Source organism: Bombus fervidus, chromosome 9 (genome assembly GCF_041682495.2).
Source record: "Bombus fervidus isolate BK054 chromosome 9, iyBomFerv1, whole genome shotgun sequence".
Taxonomy (NCBI): Eukaryota; Metazoa; Arthropoda; class Insecta; order Hymenoptera; family Apidae; genus Bombus; species Bombus fervidus.
In genome coordinates, this window is record NC_091525.1 from 11,452,954 (window position 1) to 11,468,173 (window position 15,220).

Consider the following 15,220-nt stretch of genomic DNA (forward strand, 5'->3'; position numbering starts at 1 on the left):
AGCCAAAGTTATTTTAGATCTTTATCAGAGAGATTACGGGCGGAAGTACGATGAAACTGCTTAGATCTCCTATCGCATCGGTGTATTCTACTGCACCCTCTGGTAACATCTAGTATCGCGTTTCGCCCTTCTTCGTTCCAGTTTAGTGTGATTCCATTTGCTGTTTCCAGTGTAGAAATAATGAATCCACTTGGGGATATACATAGGCGATAGTTAGGCAGCGATGTGAATTGGGTTTATCGCACGGTCGTAATTCCTTTTCTACCGTTTGTCACTTGATCGTACACGTGTGACGTTAACGAGTGTTTCACATTTCTAAAATTAAATTCGATACGTCGAAACTGCTCTCCTCTAGCCAGAAACCGACTTAATTTTAAAGTTACGACGAGCACGTATCCCACGTCTGAAGTATCCGCGAAGCGATTAGCGCTTGTAAACTTTAATCTTTCAACGGTAACCGTTTAATCTTCCCTTTTTTTGCCAGCGTTGGCCGTTTTCCCTTGCTTCTATAATGGCTTTACATAAGAGCGGCCTCAAAAGTCTGACACGACGGAGCGGTGGCTCGGCACGCTTTTTCTCTTTCTTTTTACCACCGTCGGGTCTAAAAAGATAGAAAAGCGACGAAAAGTACGAAGCAAGCACCGTTATCGCGTAAACACGCGGAATAACGAGCTGTTTTAGCGAAAATTCCCCGACGGAAATTCATAACCGTCGATACGCGATCAGTCTCAAGCTTTTTTGCCACTTCATCTCGCGTTTCGTTTGATTTACGACCGTTTTGTATTGCAAAAATAATCTTCCACCGAGAGAGAAAATTCGCCGGATGATTAGTTAGCGGAACGATGAGGTCGATTCTTCCGCATCCTTGAAACCGCGCGCATTTCTCCGCTTGTTCTCGACTCTGTTCCGGATTATCGGTCACCTGGTCACGCTGCTTCCATTCTTGCCAAGAGAGAAACGGGTTGGAAAGGGAGCAGAGGCAAAGTCTCTCGCGGTGACGTCAAACGTTAGTGGGCCACCGCCACCCCTAACGCTCCCTCCTTTCCACGGCGAATTTTACGGTTCACGGCTACGAAATATTTTTTTCTTCTTTCTTCGTTTCCTTTCCGAGCTATGCGTTTACACTCACGGCTTTCTTAATGAAAAATTCATCTCACTTTTTATTCACCTTCCTCCTGGGAACGAGAGAAAAGAACAGAAGCTTTCTCACGCACTCTCCGCAGCGGCCTTTCTCGCGAGGTAACGAGCAACCTGGAGCACGCTCGTCGAGAGCGAAAATTCATGAGATCATGAATAACAACGTCCGTTCCGAGATGCGTCCGTTGGTCAACTGTGAGAAATCTTGCGAGTGAAACGGATTGAAATCGCCGCAACTCGTCTACCCTGCGACGTGCTCGTTCCATTAAAAAATTCACGTAAAGCGCGGTAAATTAAGGCAATCGAGCAGGTCTATCGAGTTACAAATCCCCGGAAAGATAAATATTCAGTCGATTCGGAGAAATCGGAGCTCACTGCGGTGAAACTATACCGTTCGTCGGACGACCACGAATCTTGGCCATTTTAACTGCAATGACGCCATTCGCGTTTGTCGAGCCCGTTTCCACCAGAGAGTTCTATGTTCAACGTTTGCCAACGATTTCAATTATGAATCATTGATAAGCGATAGTCGATCGTGTTATCGGATCTGTGGAACGAGGACGAGGAAATAGATAGCAGCGGGAAGAAATCGGTGTAACGAGACGGAAGCGGAAAATCGGTGTATTTCGAACGTTCGAAATTACGTGCACGTTTCTGATCTTTCTCTTTTGTGCAGGAACCACTTTCATTCGCGTTCATCGAAGCTTCGTGTGCCGTATAGCATCCGTTTCTTCTTTCCAAACGATTCCCATACTTTGTGATTCCATTTACGTTTTCGAATCGATCGCTGCAACCGATTTTTGTCGAGTTGTTGCTGTCTTTAAAGTCAATTATCGTGTTTGAAGAAAATCACGTGGATTTCAGTACCGTGTTCTACGAGTTAGAAAAGTCGACCATTATAGATAGCTTTGCTTTGCGAATCTCGTCGAGTGCAGCGCGCGAGCATACGCTCGTATCTATGAGGCTGCCTCAATTAAGTTCAACGGAGCCGAAAATACCAGTCGCAAGGTGGCTTGGCCTCTGTACCAAAATGCCGGTGGCCACGTTTTGTCCGACCCAATTAAATTTCTTTCTGGCCGACGGTCTCGTTGCTTCTTTTCATCTAGATTCAGGCAAATCATGCTCTTTTAAGCGCCGCGTCAGCATGAAGCTGAGAAACCGATTATATCTCTCGTACCCTCTAAATAATTGCATTCCGACCTCGACTCCGGCTTGCCTGTGATACTCTTTCGCGAATATGGTTCGCAGGAAAAAATTACATTTTTTCAGAATGTCCTTAATTGAATCGCGCGTCGGTGATTAAATGACAAACGCTTGCCTTAAAAAAAGGTACAGTACGTACTGTGCGAAAGTTGTGGCTTTTATTTTTGTGGATGTACGTAACCGTACTTGATGTTTTTTTTTTTAATTTGTCGTTGGTACCGAAGAGGCGTTTAATTCGAGAATTATCGATAATTTATTGAATAAATGTCGATTAGATTAAAATACAGTAATCAATATTCTGTTTGTCAGCTTTTTGTCTCTTAACTAGAAGAATTCTTTCGTACCTGTCTAAACGTAAAGATTCGTCGAAAATCTTAGAAATAGTAAACAATGTGAAGATGTTTCCCAACAGTACAGTTTGTTAGTTGCTACGACTTTAACGCAATTGTGTGTAATAATATTCCAAATAATTGAGAGTATATTCATCTTTCTGTTCACCCGTGTTAATCGAGTTTAAACGCTCCTCGTGCATTCAATGATGAATCCCTTATTATATTCTAGCAATTCCAGCGTTCTCAGAGAAACCTTGAGAGTTGGAAATAGGGTGAAAGATCCGTAAGAAAGAGGGAATCGATGCCAGGATTATTTCCGTGGAAAGGAGCGAAATCCAAGTTATTGGTTACCGAAATCCACCAGCCCCCGCCCCCCATAGAATCGAGATTCTTTTCAATAAGGACGTGTCACCCTTTTTACGAATAACTACGTACACCGACGTTCTCCGTTCCTGTGCCTGCGATTGGACGTTTCGCGGCTTTTCGTCGAGGGTAACTCTCAAGGATTAAAAATTCATCATAACGGTTCTCCAGTAGCAGAACAGTAGGTACATTTTAGTACAGTTCTGTTCCTTTGACGCCGCGATTGATACTCTCTTTGTCCGTGCTACCATTGTTGCTTTCGGGGTACTAGGTCTGCTCGACTTGAAATAGAAACGCGAAGAAATGAATTTCTTTCTTTCTTTCTTATCGAACACCATGGTCGGAAGGACAGGAAAGGAGGACGCTTACAATCGCGCTGCCTGTTATTAGTTATTGGAAAGAGGCTATTAAGCTTCTGCGTTCGGATTAGACAAGTTACTCGAATTCGTTCAAGTCGTTTGAGTTGAAGTAACGCGACTTGAAAATACATTTATTACTTGACAATGCAATATATAAAATTGTACGTTGTATAAAATTCATCACATCACGATCGTAGAAGAGTTGAAGTTTATTTCTGAAAAAATAGGAATTTTATGACACGTCGTAAACCTGATCCAACTGTAGTAGAAACTTTCGTGCAAGTTTAATTCTCCCAGTTCTGTTCGAACTTCTCCGTTGATCATGCTAATATTTGACCGTTGTAAATGGAGCGGAAGCACGTGACCGCGAGCAGCAGTCCGTTAAAACAATATTTAACGAGATAACGCGAGTGATAATGTACTATTTTGAACATAGCTGCGAGTGTGAACAGAATGGTGCCGCGTATCTGCCATAGAAATTACGGTATTAAAATCATCCCCGTTGGCCAGCTGCTTTCCATCACTTTGAATTATTACCTTAATCGATTTCTCTGTGGTTAATGTCTTTCGGAGGAATTGTGGCGGAGTTTCGCCGAAGATTGATCGAGACGAGCACAGTGTTTAATTGAAAATCATACGGCTATTGACGCACCAACGTTGTTCGTTCGACGTCAAAACACTCGCTGTACACTTGCCATTGGAGCAGGAGCTGGGAAAATCCCCAAATGGAAAGAAACACGCGGTCTAAAGCGGAATCGATGAGTCTGTCACGAGCAGATGTAAAACGTTTGACATTAAAGTCGCTATGGGGATGAAAGAGATGGTTCGAGGTAGAACACAAGGGCTGCGAAACGCTCGAATCAAATTCGCGCGCAGCCTAGTATGACCTGGATTTTCTGCCTTTTTTTTTTCCTCTCTCTCGCTTCTCATTTCGCCGCTTCGTATAAAAAGATGTTGCTATTCCAACGCTCTTTTATTTTCCCTATCCTTTCACCCCTTTTTCTGCGCGCTTTTCAAACACGGATTGGTACGTTATGACATGCCAGAATAACATATAACGCCCGTAGACGAAAGTGAGATTGCCGAACGCACCCTTGGAATACAAGGTTTATCTTTCGAACGAAGGGATAACGCGGCCTTGTCGAAAGAATTTATAGGCGAAATACATCGAGTCACGAATTTCCCTCCCTTCCACTTTTCGTATTTGGATACAGCTAACATTTGTTTTTTCCCAAATTACCATTTTCCTCCTCTTTCCTTTTTCTATGGTACTCTTTGGTAAATTTCTGTTTCGAGATATTTGAAATATCGTGCAAAGCTCATACAAATATCTCGAGTATTTGCAGTAGCAGCAAGAAGTATTAGCCATCTTTACCCTTATTTTCCGGTGAAATATTTTTACATATTTGAAAACTGTACTCTTGTTCTAATAATTTCGTGACTTGCTGTAGTTGCAGCAACGAAATTGAACGAACGATTCTTTCAAAGCGACATCGTTTCCCGTGAAACTCGCTTAGAGTCTCATTATCGAAAGCGGAAGGGCGTTAATAATTGCGGGGTCAGAGACACGACTCCCAGGAATATAAATCTCTCAGCGTGGGGAAATTCGTGAATTTGCATCTTATTAAAAAATAATTCGCCCCGTCGAAAGACGCTTCTGTCTTCCACGGTTAGAACGCAATTTCAAGCCTAATCGCCTTCTTCTACCGCGGTCAAGAGAGAAATGGGAACAAGTCTTTTCACAAGAAGCCGCCACCGTTGCAACTTTTATTCATTGAGAAAATTACAAGAAATCGGAGAACCAAAGTGCTAATCGAAACGTCTCGTTAAAATTGCCGGTTGCAATCGTACGGTGTTCGAAACAACACGAAATCGTGACGTTAATTAAACCGCGTACGTACGAAAATTTTCGCTTTAAACAACTTCGATCGAGATTTTAACCCGCGCTGGATGGCCATTTGCGCGCCCTACGGCGAATATTACTTGGCAAAAATGGTGACGTCGTTGGTTACTCCCTCATAAAGTGTTGGCTGAGAGGTAACGTATGTATGTACGTATTAAATTTCGCGCGAGTCACGTATCGTATACCCGCGGAACAATACGGTACGTGCATTAACAAAACCGTAATATCCCGTCCAAAAAAGACCCAGTCAAATATATATATAAGAAATAAAACTACGCATATTCCTTTCCCCCAATATGTGCCAGAACATATCCATTTATTGTAGATACGTTCCATTAAGCATTAGGATACCTCCTGGTTTTATATAAAATGTAACAATCTGTTCAAACTATCGAAAGAATTAATCGATCGTGATTTCGTACACGCGCAAGATAACGACGCAAAAATTTGTAAGAATTACTAGTACGAATTAGAAGAGGTACATGGTGTATTAAGAATCACGTGTGTTGATCCACACGATACAATTTTTCTAGAAAATTTTCCATTGTAAGAAAGCGGGGCACGAACATCGTAATTTCCCTATGCGTTTTAACGTCTTTTGCCGGGCGATAATTTTCAGCTGAGTTTTTCCACGCACTCGCAATTTCACAGAATTTTCAGGGGGAACAATTTCGCGGAATAAATCGTGTGGATTACGTATTATCAAATCCGGGCGAAACACAGGGATGGAGGGCAAACAATTTTCGAAGCAACCCGTTGTCGAGGCGCTGGCTTTAAAAGGGAACATTAGTTCCAGCGCTGGGGAGAGCCAGCTTTGCTCGTTCGTTTTTCACCAGGGGATGCAATTAAATTGTCATCTTCGCTCGCCACGCGTCCGAAACGCGCAACACACGCGCTCTCCGTTTTTTCCTCTTTCCCTGATGTTTACGCAAGCGTGTGATCCGGTCTGACCCGAATTAATACTTTTCCTCTCCGTTCTATCCAGCCGGAGAAAAACATCCAATTTCGTTTGCAATCTTGTTAGACGATAGCATTGTCGGGCGTTTTGTGCTGCGTCGGCCCCGTACCAAATTGCTCCGCTTTAAACGCTCTGACGTACCTCTTATGCGCACTCCCCACTGTCAGGTGCACCGAACCACTTCGGAAAACGCTCCAGGGACGATCAGTACGGTCAACCGTGCAGTCAGGATCCAAATCGCGCTAAGAATGATTCATATCGATACTTTTTCATTTTTGAATTTTTCTACTCTCTCGTTGTTACTAACTTTACGATATTGCATGTTATTCGAAATTTCTTTATCACCATGTTCGAGAAATATACGGAGTACCTCAAGGTTTAATGATCAAACTTTGTGAATATATTCTGTCGTTATAACGAAACAATAAATATAAGCATAGTTCGTTTAAAGCTTTAAAAAATCACGATAAAAATTATGTAGAGAATCGTGTATTAAAAGTAATTGAAACAAAACTGACTAGAGAATATAGTACCTTGTTACAGTATTCCGGAGTTGGGTTATCAAAAGAGACTTTGGTTAAAATTCTGTGAAATTTGAGCTTGAAGCTGTGGAAAGCGTGCGTCAAACACGAGAAGGCTGTTAAAGTAGAGGAAGAGAAGGAGATGATAAATTTCCTTCCGCGTGAACGTCGACCGTAGACGCGAGCGCTAAGATGTAGCACTGCTTTCGCGGAATGTTTGCAAATTGTTCAGTTAACTTTAGTCAGGCTGATATCCGGCGACTTGGGTTAAAATGGCCAGGATTGTTCCGCTTTCACGGACGGCAAGGTTCCCGAGTAGTCGAGATACACGTTAATTCCCAGCATCTCTGGATAATGCAACCTCGAATTCCTGTGGCGGAACGTATTATTAAAATGTTCTCGAGATCATGATTATTAAAAAAATCTGCTCTTTCCAGAAGCTTCCTTTTACAAATCTATACATACAAAAGAGTTCTAACTGGATGTTCGAAGAAATAGCAAGACATTTTTGTTCTATCGTATTGCTCGGAAAAATCTTGTATGGTGTGAGAATTTCTTGATAGCTCTGGCTCCTCCTGGAATTCCATCACGCTCGTTTCATCCATTTCGGACGAGAACTCGTTCGACGAAATTTCATTCCAATTTCACCGGCTCTTCACGGTGTGTAACATCGAAGGAATCCTCTTTCGTAGCGTCACAAAATCGCTTTGAATTATTTTCTTGTCGATTTAATTTCAATCGAGCAGACTGCATAAGATTATGCAGAGTTACGTGGAGCGTACTTTTGATCGCATCGGGAATACCAAATACGTTCTCGCGTCTAGAGCCGAAGCGTTAGAAAATGTAAAAAGGGCGGGTAGAAAAGCGTGCCGTGTAAACGTGCATTGCGTTGAAAATCTCGTACACGCGAGACACGAAAAAAGATCGAAAAAGGAACGGTACTACAGATACAGATGTATAGTTTTAACAGAGAATAAAATTGCGAAACGTTATCTTCATTCCTTGAATGAACGAGGGTAAATTTTTACAATTTGCACCTGTAACATCGTTACTTGTTAACGTACGAAATTTATCTGTCTCCTGTTTGTCAATATATGAAGCTATCTTCCGCGCCACTTATTTGTTTCACGATAGACTCGTAGTCTGATTCATGACGGGCCATTTCTACTGCCGCGTTTCTAATTGTTCGTTACCTGGAAACCAATATCTCTTTCTATTGTCGCACAATATTTCTATGTAATGTCGCTGCAATACTACTTTTACGCGATCTTATTTCTGGAATTGCTTTTCCAATATTAATGGCTAACGATTGCACGAATTTTTTCGTACGACGCATATGATACGCTTCGAGTTCAAGTGGTAGGAACCGGTACAGGTCAGACGCTACGAAATATTACTACGTTACATTAACTCTGGACATTAAAAATTTGTGTAGGAAAATCTAATTTATAGCTTCGAATAAGTTACTGCAGTAGCAACCTGTACAGGTCAGACGACATATCTATTTTATATACAGCATAATATATCCCTCCATTAGAATTCTGAACCTCAAATATTCTACAGCTAAAATTTAATTTATAATTTCCAGTACATTGCAGTAGTATTAACCTGTATGATGCTGCATAAGATATACATGCAGAAAATTCTAGTATTAAAATTTAATTTACAGTTAATTTCGATCAGCTTACAGTAGTAGCAATCGACAATGCACAAATCGGACGCTGCTATATGTAATACTTCTCTGTTACGATTAATCCCAAACGTAAAAAATTTTAGCTTGAATATAGAAAGATTCACGGTTCGTTTTTACAAAGCTAACGGTTGCATCGGATCGTAGGAGTTCCTGGTTCGAAGGAAACACACGTGAGCGTCACGGGGAAAACGACGATCATCTGTAGGTACGTGCCGTAGCACGAACTCGAGCTTTAAAGCTCCTCGCCCGTTTTGCTTGCCCGACAGCCGTTTGAAACTCATGCTGGCACACGATTCGTGCCGGATCTCCACCAGTTATTTAACCCAAACTTCACCATCTGATCTCACCAACTCGAAGGAAAGAGAGGATGACCGAAATTCAAGTTTTTTTTGGACGCTCGAAACCGCGGCGGGCTTTTATCTCGGATTATCCAACCAGCCAGTTTTTATCTGCGAACATAGCCCGCTTATGTTTCAAGATTGCGTAACATAGCGAGATATCGTTTATTTTTCGTACGGCAACTTTGATATCGCGGCTTGGATTTTTCGTTCCGACGACACAGGTAGCGTTTCGACACGGAGGTGGAATCATTTTTCCGTCGAAATACTTCGGAATTACGCGAACAATTTTATCCTGGCACGTTGGAAAGTTATTTAAAGATTGCCGTTTTGATTTTCAACTGAAAGAATCCTTTCGGTAATTTAGCTTCTCGGTAAAGTATAGATTTACGCTATACGAATAAACGCTATGAGTATGAAGAGCAGGAGCTCGTTTGTGTTTGGTTTCTCGCTTAAATGCGGGCTAAATTTAATTCTTGATGAGTACGTTTTACAGGTCGCAAACAATGGCCACGATCAAAAGGGTATACTCCTTTCCTACGTTCCTTTTTTTACATTTTAAACAGTTCCGCGTATCCTTCCGGACTGTCCTTTAAAGGTAATTTCATAGCTTTTGTTCAACGTTACACGCGAGTTACGCGCGAGCCTCGTGTATTCGCATTACATACTTTCCCTCACACATATTTTTTCTCTTTCTCTTTCGTTCTTTCAACGAACACGCGAAATTTATGCGAAACAAGAGAGTATTCTTTCTCGACTATACACTGTCGTATTTCTGGCACAGATAACTTTTCGTTCTAAGAGTTCGCTCGAAATTGTACGGCCTCGTAAATGACGAAGAATTACGCGATGTTAAATTCGTCGTTGTTTTACGTTGTCCATACGAGAATTTAGAAACTGGCACTTAACTGTCTTTCTCGTTTCGCCGTGTGCACGATCTCGACAGCGATGCCTTTTAAAAAACACTTATCCGCCCGCTTTGCTGACTTTTTCCACGAGACTTGCGCCACAAAGAGACACGGGGCCACACGCACAGATACTTGAAGCCTTTCGTTGTTCGTTATTAATTATTTCAGAAGTGCCGAGACTGGTCAATCGACGCCAACCTAGGTAGCGTAATCGTGAGCCACATTAAGCTTCAAACGAGTATAATTCGATGTAGATAAAACGGAATGAAGAAAAGGTTACTAGCGAAGTGAATATTTTTTTACGTCACAAAGGAAATATTAAAAATATTACTCTTTGAAACGTCCACGTTCGAGAATTCTTTTGAAATTTTCAGGTCTAATAACGTCGATCGTGCCTGTTAACTGATTCTTTCTACGATAGTAGGCAAAGAAATTCCCGTCGTCATAGGTCAGGCACAAATGTTTTACCCTTCACCTTTCTTCATTGAGCGGGGGGGAGGGGGGTTGCTTTTATCTTCCTACAAAAAGTCAGGAATTTATCTCGCGTAAGTAGCGTCGGATCACCAGGCTTTCGTCTTTCTTCAAGGTTTCGGTGCTTTTTTTAAAAAGATTCTCACGATTATCGCTGGCACCATCGCTAGTAACCATGGAGACACGATTTCAAATGGTTTCTCCTGTTGAAACTTGGCGATTTTTCTTTGAGATCTGCCACGAATACGAACATCTCTACGAACTTTTTCACAGAACAAATATCGACCTACGCGTTCCCCCATGCGAATAGGGTAGAATTCTGTCGCAAAGTGACACGTACGCTCGTACAGGCCGTTACGGATCGCTAATTTATACGACAAACATCTTCATCGTGGAAACTAGTGTGTGTAAACACGCTTGTTGGAGAAAGCTAATAGGCGAACGATCGTTGGCCGTTTGTTCTGCCCAGAAACAGCCCTTTTCACTATATTAAGTAGAAAACGAACATGCCACGTCACTTATTGCTTTTAGCTTCTTTAATCCCCATTGCTTCTTTATTTATTCTTCCACCATCATAGACATACTAGTTCTCTTCGACTACAGGATTTCAAACGATAAATGTTTCTTCTGCGCTCTATTCTGTCGTCTTTATTAAAATAACATTTATGATACTCTCGTCTTTTCTCCGGATGCCATTAAACCTCATTCCCAGTGGCCGCTGTCCAGCTTCGAAATCCAGTATCTTTTTTTAGAGGCGCGATTCTTTCATTTCTCTCTTCCCATCGCGTTCCCCTTTCATCCAGTTCCCTTCTTCGTGCCACGTTTTTTCTGTTTTCCACTCTGTCAGCTCACGGACAGCTTAGCTTTTTTCGACCTTGCTCGAAGGCTGGCCGGCAGTCTCTCGTTTTCCACAGATAAAAAATGGAGGACAAACAATAAGGAAGGAATTATGACGCTACGGCATATCTACGGATTCATCTTCTGCCCGGTTTTGTTTTCCCGTTCTGCCACGACTCCGGCTCGGCCATCATCCCGCGTATCCGTTTCCACCCTTATCCGTGGAGAATGCTGCTACAAGCACACCGGAACCTTTTTGATGGATCTCTGGCTCATGCGGCCCGGAAACGGAGTCGTACCGGTGGAATATAAAAGAGAATCTGGATGAATTTTAAAGATGAATTGTTTACCGACCTACCAATCCTCTCTACCTATTTCTTGTTCTCTTTCTCTCCTTTCTTCTTTGTCTTTCTCTCAGCCAAACGGATCTCGCAATCTCGGGATTCGGTCGATTGCCTTCGCGTTATGCTGCCGACAGATGAGTCTGGGCTGTAATTTCGTTCGTTTTTCCGGACAATTATTTTTATCAAACGTACTTTCAAAAGTACTTTTTGGAATTTCTCTCCAATAAGATAGAATATCGGAATGTCGTTGGAAAAATTTTGAAAGAACGTTGGATTAATATCGTAGCTTGCGATGTTCCTATCATGAGAAAGTTGGACGTTTATCGTCGGACGTAACGTGCCTGCTTTTGCATTATTTAACCACGCGGGGGGGAGTGGACTCACGAATGAAGAGCTTCGTGTAATTTGTTTGGTTCCTTCAACGAGAGAACGGATCATTAGAAAAAGTTTTCACTTCGGTTAACCAGAAAGCTGAACGCCAAGGGACAAAAAATCATTTCCTTCGGACAGATTAATTTGTCATACTGTTCAGCGTTTAGCGCGGTCTCCACGTCGAAACCTCCGAGTTCAATCAATATTTATAAACTATTCAGCCCGCGACGAAGCAACGCTAGCGTGTTCAAATATTTCATGGGCTCGTGGAAAAAAGCGACGAGGTTATTGGCGACGAAAGAGCAACCGGCGTTGATTTAAATTTTACAGTCATGTTGCGGCTATGTAGGGAGAAAGTAGAGAGAAGAGTAAAAAGCTAAAGAGAGCAGCAACGTGGCGACAGTGGTAGGAGCGACGAGGGCAGAGTAAACGTACTTTCAAAGAAGTGAATTTTTGTTGCACCTGAAGAAATAAAGACGCCAAGCGCGATGAAGCGCGCTGTATTTTTCAATTTTGCGACTTTAATGCAGCAACACTTATGGTTTATTACCGCCTTTACTCTTTCCTCTATCTTCCTCGTGCCGTTTTTCCACCGACCCTTCCTTTTCGAAAAAAAGGTTTTTATTTCGAGCTGTTCGTTCCATCGTTTGCACGCCGCGTATCGCACGCTCGTCGCATACATCTGCATAGGATCCCGGCGGCGATCTCGTTGCGCATAGAGCGCGGACGTGCGAGAATAAATTCCCACCGAGTGGCGGAATTTCGCGTGCTTTGTCCTTGTTGGAAACACGACGGATAGAAAAATATTCAAATTGCTTTTGGCGCGGCACGACGAATCAGCGATGAGTAACGGTCGTACGCGGTCTTCGATATTCCGATCGTTCTTTTGTCGTTCCGGCCACTATCGATATCAACAGTTAGTCGATTATTAATGAATCAAGCAGCGACAGGCTACACGATGCAACTTGGCATCCGAGTTTCTTCATTCATCGGAAACTCGAAAAAATTACGTGTTTTAATATCTTTGAAAGTTGTTTAACTCGTCGATCGTTGAATATCGAATTACGAGTTATTAAAATTGCACTCTCTTCTGGTCTCGCTAGAGTAATTTTTGTTGCCGCCGATTAAAAACTTACGGGCCACCGCGTGCAAAGACAAATAGTCTGTTGCCGTGAACGGAGCTGTTGAGTTTTCGACTAATCTCGAAGTCAAACGACTCGAACCGAAGTTACTGCTCTACGATTAAACCGAACCACGTAACTCTGGCTCACTGGAATTGTGCAAAGTTAGTTCCAACGTGACAACACCGGTAATGTCGCGCTCGTGCGCCTGTGCATCCAAGCGTATAACACACAAATTGGTTTGACGTAACAAATGTTACACGATGGCAATAATTTTTCACTATCGGACAGCTTTACGACGAAACAAACGACTTTTACTTATGTACTGTTTGAACCAGGAAAAACAAAATCTATAACGCGCATAACCAAGCAACTATGCAACAACATGGCGATATTCCAGTTTCTGTTATTCTAAAGATTTCTTTCTATCGGTTTCCATAGTCGTAACTAGTCATCTGATAATTACCGATATCCAAAAAACTTTTGATCGTTTATAATCATTTCCGATCAAAATTATTTAAACGAAGATACTGATTCTTATATTATAATATTTCCATTTTCAATTCACTTTTCCATTATCGAACATCACCATACCTTCTGCAATGCGTAGTTTTCAACTTTCCTCAAAATTGAAACCAATCTCAACGAATACAGTAACTGATTTTTAACGAAAGGTTCCAATATACTCGACGTGGTTCAATAAACAGACGAAACGAATTCGTACGAGCGGAATTCTGGTCGAGCGAGTTTAGCGTGTACGAACGAAACACGAATTTCGATCGAACGCTGCGGCCGTTCTTTGGCGGCGTCGCGGTGCACCAGCGTCGCTGGCTTCTGACGCCACCAGCGCATTGTGTTCGCCGACGTTCCTGCCGTTGTTGCGCCATCCTTGGTCCTCTCGAGGACGCCTGCACGCTGCTCGCTGCGTTATTGACCTCATTACGCGTCGCGATGACGCGGGACCCGTGGCAACGCCACGTTGACCGCTTCCATCCTCCTTGGCAGGACGAACATCCAACTCCGTGGAACGGATCGCGAACTCTGTTCCACCGCAAATTAGGCATGCGGCCGCTACCGAAGGTCTCAACGCCTCGGAAATTAATTTATTGCCGGGCAACGTAGTAAATTGGGATACCTGATTGGCCAACGCATTTGCCTCGAGCAATTGATCGATACCCATCGTAACTTCGTTCGTAGTTGTCGTACGTCGAGTTTTAAGGTTTGCAAGTATCCTGTATATACGTACTACAAAGGGTAAAGCAGGGTTTACGAGAGTCGGATGGATGTATCGGTCAAGTCAAGTAATTTTCCTCGAAAATCGCCAACTTCGGTTATAAATAATTTTTAAACGATCTGTTCTTGAACAGTCAATTTGACGCGATAAGCAGTGAAATATATTGTGAAAGTCGCGAGATCTTGTTTGTAGTTTTTATCGGGTGTCGGTGGTTATAAGTTTTCTCGCTTACGCTAGTATCTCTGTTATACATATCGTATAAATATCGAAACGGTATAATTAATAGGATTGCGAGAATCGACTGATGTTAGTTACCGATATCCGCTGAACTCAAGTTTTTATAAATACTGATTGCGAGGCAGGGGAATCGAATCGTGACCCTGGGACACGATGACCGATTGCTGTGATCGTGTGCTCAATGGACTCAGGCAATGATCCGTGTCTGTCAAACTGACCATAAAGAATTCCATTGAGTTTCGTTTCTATCGAATCAGTAGACACAATAGTGCTTTGTCAACTAGATCATCAGACAGGAATCGGTATGTTACTATCCATGCTTTTACGAAGTGTATGTAATATCAATATAATCGTGAAAGTTCATTTCGCGAAGTCATTTGGAAGAATCGGTGAAGATGGGGATAATCGGACAAGGAAATAGAATTCTAACTAGTTAAAATGGCATTATTGCGTCGTTTGTATCGATCGCGTTTGAGGCAGCTTTCTTTCATTTAGAAAATCCGAGTTGTTTGCACAGACCGAGGTAAATAACAGAGTAGATAACATGTTTAAAGGTGATATCTGTTGAGAAGTAACGGTGTTCCAGGCAGTGAATTAATTAACTAAACGCGTCACGGCAATAAAATGGCGAACAAAACGAGCAGTAACCACTGTCGCCGACATAAACTGCGATAATAACAATAACTTGGCGAAAGTATCGGTTGTTACGTCCAATTACGGAATGTGGCGCACTCGTATCATCATTCTTACTTCTAACATTTGCTGGTAGCCGATCCGATGGTCGATTTCAGTTTATATTCAATCTTTGCTTTCATACAATGGACGAACTCTGTATCGTTTAATGTTTTTATTGATAAATGATGAAACAAATTTCAAACAATTTTCTCGT

At 42.2% G+C, this 15,220-nt stretch overlaps 2 protein-coding genes and 1 long non-coding RNA gene across 5 annotated transcripts in view; 1 reads left to right on the forward strand and 2 right to left on the reverse strand.

Moving 5' to 3' along the window:
- The window catches only part of LOC139990619 (putative aminopeptidase W07G4.4), a 213,797-nt gene that overhangs the window by 23,153 nt on the left and 175,424 nt on the right, over positions 1–15,220 (forward strand). The window lies entirely within an intron of this gene.
- The window catches only part of Octalpha2r (alpha2-adrenergic-like octopamine receptor), a 122,839-nt gene that overhangs the window by 11,239 nt on the left and 96,380 nt on the right, over positions 1–15,220 (reverse strand). The window lies entirely within an intron of this gene.
- On the reverse strand, positions 8,569–13,070 carry LOC139990644 (uncharacterized). The gene is made up of 3 exons (XR_011800609.1): positions 12,876–13,070; positions 11,572–11,783; positions 8,569–11,512 (listed from the first exon to the last, which is right to left on the reverse strand). It is a non-coding gene; the product is annotated as an uncharacterized lncRNA (long non-coding RNA).